The 5,200-nt window shown below is 42.2% G+C and overlaps 1 non-coding gene across 1 annotated transcript; it reads left to right on the top strand.

Annotated features, from left to right (window-relative positions):
- The first annotated feature begins 4,181 nt into the window (after nt 1-4,181).
- LOC122683345 lies at nt 4,182-4,288 on the top strand. Its single transcript, XR_006337697.1, has one exon. It is a non-coding gene; the product is annotated as a U6 spliceosomal RNA (small nuclear RNA).
- Nucleotides 4,289-5,200: the final 912 nt, after the last annotated feature.

Here is a 5,200-nt window from a genome sequence, read left to right as displayed (position 1 = left end):
AATGAAGACCCGGCGCAGCGATGCCAGCACAAAATGACATTGAACCCACAGGAAAGGGTGACATCAAGGCAAAAAATACAGAGAGGGGAGAAGAAAGGCCAGACTAAGCTGAGAAGAACCCCCAACATCCTGTGGTCCGGATGATTAAAGGAGACAGAGAAAAAGACAAACAGGAAGTAACAGAGAAGGGTCTGCCAGGACCTGACCTGGTTTGCACCACTGAAAATGACATGCCAGGCCACCTAGGGCCTCGCTGCAGCCAAAGCCTAGGACCACCTTCACTGCCATCATCTACAGACTCCATCACTGCTGGCTTCCGGAAACCCTCTCCTCTCCTGGCCTCCTATAGGTTTTCAGCCGCAATTAACAACCACATCAAAGCAAACAAAGAAAACTATTATCTCACAAAACAGGAAGCATCTCCAGAGGTAAGTCAGCCTTCAGGGCTGGTTGATTCATCACTTGAATGAAGTCTTCAGGGACACAGGCTCCTCTGTGTCTCCTCTTTGCTGCTTATAGAAGAGCAACCTCTGGAAGGAAGGAATAAAAGAGAGAAGAAAAGCAAATGGGTTTTCAGTTCAAAAACAAGTTAGAATCCTCAGATTTCTCCCCAGTTTCATTTGACTGTTCTCTAGAACAACGATTCTAAAATGCTTATTCTCAGGACAACTATAGTCTTCAAAATTATTGAGGGCCCTAAAAAGATTTAACAAGAATTGCATATACTGATATTTATCATGTGAGAAATTAAAACCGAGTCATTTTAAAATATTTATTTATTTATTTTAAATAGTGGTAACAAACAGGAATTATACATTAACCCAAATAATATATTTTATGTAAATATAACTATATTTTCTAAATCAAAAAAATTCTTACGAGCAGCATTGCTTAACATTTTTCAAATCCCTTTAATAGTTGGCTTAATATAAGATAGTTGGTCTTCTATGTGCTCTTGCATTCAACCTATTGCGATATCACACATCACATAGCCTCTGGAAAACTTCACTGTATACTTATTAAAAAGCGACAGTGCAAAAGGCAAATGAAGTCTCGGTATTATTAAGAAAACGGATTTATCTTGCTGATCCTCTGAAAGGGTCTGAGTGACTCCTAAAGGCCCACAGACTATGCTTTGAGAACCAGTGCTTTAAAGAAGGTAAAAGTGGTCTCCCTGGATTGGGGTACACCAGGGAAAATTGAGGGACAACTTACCATACCAAAAATATGAGCATTAACTAAGAGAACCACACTGATTGTTAAAATTCCACTTTTTCTCCCGAGACTTACCCACCTACTTCAGTTTCCAGAATACTGTCAGGCTAAATCCTCCAACCAGGAGACTAAAACACCCCTGAGAAATCTAGCCAGCCTAATAGAAAAGGTGTAAAGATACCTACCCTGGAGAAGGGAATGGCTTCCCACTTCAGTATCCTTGCCTGGGAAATTCCATGGACAGAGGAGCCTGGTGGGCTACAGTCCATGGGGTTGCAAAGAGTTGGACATGAGTGAAGAGACGGAGCATGCACTCAAAGATATTCAGTAAAGAAGCTGCAGTACATGTATGCAATGGAATATTACTCAGCCATGAAAAGGAATGAATTTGAGTCAATTCTAGTGGGGTGGATGAACCTAGGGCCTATCATACAGAGTGAGGTAAGTCAGAAAGAGAAAAACAGATATCATATATTAATGCATATATATATAATCTAGGACCTCCTAGGTGGCAGTAGTGGTAAAGAACCCACCTGCCAATGCAGGAGACATAAGACACACGGGTTCAATCCCTGGGTCAGGAAGATCCCTTGGAGGAGGGCATGGCAACCCATTCCAGTATTCTTGTGTGGAGAATCCCATGGACAGAGGAGCCTGGTGGGTTACAGCCCATAGAGTCTCAAAGAGTTGGACATGACTGAAGCAACTTGAGCACGCACACACGTGGAATCTAGAAGAATGATAATGATGAACCTATTTGCAGGGTAGGAATAGAGACAGAGACTTAGAGAACAGACTCATGGACACAGCAGGGGAAGGAGAGGCTGGGGTGAACTGAAAGTAGCACTGATGTACATAAACTACCATATATAAAACAGATGTTAATAGCTAGTGGGAAGCTGCTATATAACACAGGGAACCCAGTTTGGTGCTCTGTAACATGCAGCCACGAAATTAAAAGATGCTTACTCCTTGGAAGGAAAGTTATGACCAACCTAGATAGCCTACTAAAAAGCAGAGACATTACTTTGCCAACAAAGGTCCGTCTGGTCAAGGCTATGGTTTTTCCAGTGGTCATGTATGGATGTGAGAGTTGGACTGTGAAGAAAGCTGAGTGCCGAAAAATTGATGCTTTTGAACTATGGTGTTGGAGAAGACTCTTGAGTCCCTTGGACTGCGAGGAGATCCAACCAGTCCATCCTAAAGGAGATAAGTCCTGGGTGTTCATTGGAAGGACTGATGCTGAAGCTGAAACTCCAATACTTTGGCCACCTCATGCGAAGAGTTGACTCATTGGAAAAGACCGTGATGCTGGGAGGGATTGGGGGCAGGAGGAGAAGGGGACGACAAAGGATGAGATGGCTGGATGGCATCACCGACTCAATGGGCATGAGTTTGAGTAAACTCCGGGAGTTTGTGATGGACAGGGAGGCCTGGCATGCTGCAATTCATGGGGTTGCTAAGAGCCGGACACGACTGAGCGACTGAACTGAACTGAACTGAACATCCTAGAAGGGTGAGTTAGGGGTGGAGTGGGAGGGAGACTCCAGAAGGAAGGGATATACATATAGTTATGACTGGTTCGAGTTGTTGTATGGAAGAAATCAACATGACCTTGTAAAGCAATTATTATTCAATTTAAAAATTTTTTATTAAAAAAAATAAAATATAAAGATACTGAGATCAGTGGTTACCCAGTGAAACAGTCTGATCTTCACCCTACAGTGAAAGCCATGAAGAGCAGCACAGAAGTCAGATGAGCTTTCTCATGTTCCTTTTAATGACTGACAGACAACCAAAGATAACAAGATATTTGAGGAAACCCAAAATGAGTAATAAAAATTAAAACAGACATATTGGGTTGGGGGAGATTAGAGAAGCAGAGAGCATGCAGAAGACAAAACCTTTCTTTAAACTATCATTAATATCTCAGAGAAAATGTATTTACAAAACAAGACCAAGATATATTTTAAAATATTCAGAGACTCCAAAAAGGAGCCCTTTAAAGAATAAAAATATGACAGGAGAAACTTAAAACCCACTAGAGGGAGTTTCCTGACTGTCCAGGGGTTAAGAATCCACCTTGCAATTCAGGGATCCGGGTTCCATCCCTGGTAAGAAGGATCCCATGTCTAAGATCCCACAAGCCGCGGAGCAGCTAGGTCCATGCAAGCCACAGCTAGTGAGCCCATGCACCATAACTAGAGTCTGTGCACTGCAGTGAAAGATCTTGAATGATGCAATGCAGATCCCACGTGCTGGAATTAAGACCTGATACAGCCAAATGAATACATATCTTTTAAAAACCACTGGAAGTATTGTCAGATGAAGTTGAGGAAACCTCAGTAAGCAGAGCAAACATATAGAAAAGGGAAGATGCCCTAGAGAAGAAAACAGCAACCCACTCCAGTATTCTTACCTGGAGAATTCCATGGACAGAGGAGCCTGGTGGGCTACAGTCTATGGGGGCATAAAGAGTTGGACACAACTGAGTGATGAACACTTTCAGTTTCAAGAGGTTCAACTCCAAATAGCAGGCACTCTAGAGAGAAAACATGTTTCCACACTGTGTTTCCATATTGAAAGACTCACAAAGTTCTCAGTGCCAGAGATAAAAATAGACCCACATTGAAACCCATCATTTTTAAATTTCAGAACTGGGGACAAAGAGAGGATGATAAAGTTCCTGAGCAGAAACAAAAAAAAAAAATACACACACATACACACAGTACCAAAAACCCGAATAGTCCTGAACGTCTCAACAGCATCAGCAGACGCTAGAATTCAACAAGCAATGCTGTTGGAATTGTAAGGGAAATTATTTCCAACCAAGAATTTCATATCCAAGCTTTTCATTAAATGTGAAAGTCCTATAAAGACATTTTCAGATGTAGAACCCTCACAGTCAAATTTCTATCATTTCTCAGAAAACTACAGGAGGATGTATGTCACAAAAACAAGAAAGTGTGCTTGCTTCAAAAGCACATATACTAAAACCGGAGCAATACAGAGAAGATTAGCATGGTCCCTGTGCCAGGATGACATGCAAATTTATGAAGCATTACATATATTTTATGCAATGGAATGTTACTCAGCTTTTTAAAAAAAAAAAAAAGAATGCACTTGAGTGAGTCCTAATGAGGTGGATGAACCTAGAGCAAAGTAAGTCAGAAAGAGAAAGATAAGTACAGTCTATTAACACAGGTATATGGAATCTAGAAAGATGGTCTATTTGCAGGGCAACAATGGAGAGGCAGACATAAAAGAACAGTCTTGTGGACACAGTGTGGGAGGGAGAGGATGGGAAAACTGAGAGAGTAGGACAGACATACATACATTACCACATGTAAAACAGCCAGTGGGAATCTGCTCTGCGACAACCTAGAGGGCGGGGAAGGGTGGGAGGTGGCAGAGAAGCTCAAGAGGGAGGGGACATATGTATACCTGTGGCTGATGCCTGTTGATACATGGCAGAAACCAGAACACTATTGCAAAGCAACAAGCTTCCAACAAAAATTTTAAAAAAAGAGAGAGAGAGTATCCCAAGAAAGAGGAAAAGGTAAAAACCCACAAACGCAGGAAAGAAGAGAAGAAAACCCCTAGAGTGATGGTGAAGGGAGACCTTGGATGACAGCTGCCCTGGACAGCAACCAGTTCAGTTTGGAGCAGGACAAAAACTGGAAGATATTTCTTTTAAAAGAAAACTAATAGAATGGCTAATGTGACTGAGCATTCAGAGAATAACGTCACACACTGTGGGAGGGTTTTAAGCTGAACTGGTGATAAAAATGGAGAAAACTATGCATGGTTAATGAGAGTGTTACATGGATGCGTGCTCAGTCATGCCTGACTTTTTGCAACTGCTTGGACTGGAGCCCACCAGGCTCCTCTGTCCATGGGATTCTCCAGGCAAGAATACTGGAGTGGGTTGCCATATCCTTCTCCAGGGGATCTTCCCGACCCAGGGATTGAGTCCATGTCTCCC

This window comes from Cervus elaphus, chromosome 24, assembly GCF_910594005.1.
Source record: "Cervus elaphus chromosome 24, mCerEla1.1, whole genome shotgun sequence".
Lineage (NCBI taxonomy): Eukaryota > Metazoa > Chordata > Mammalia > Artiodactyla > Cervidae > Cervus > Cervus elaphus.
The sequence above is the reverse complement of the archived record's forward strand: the minus strand, read 5'-3'. Positions and strand labels throughout refer to the sequence as shown.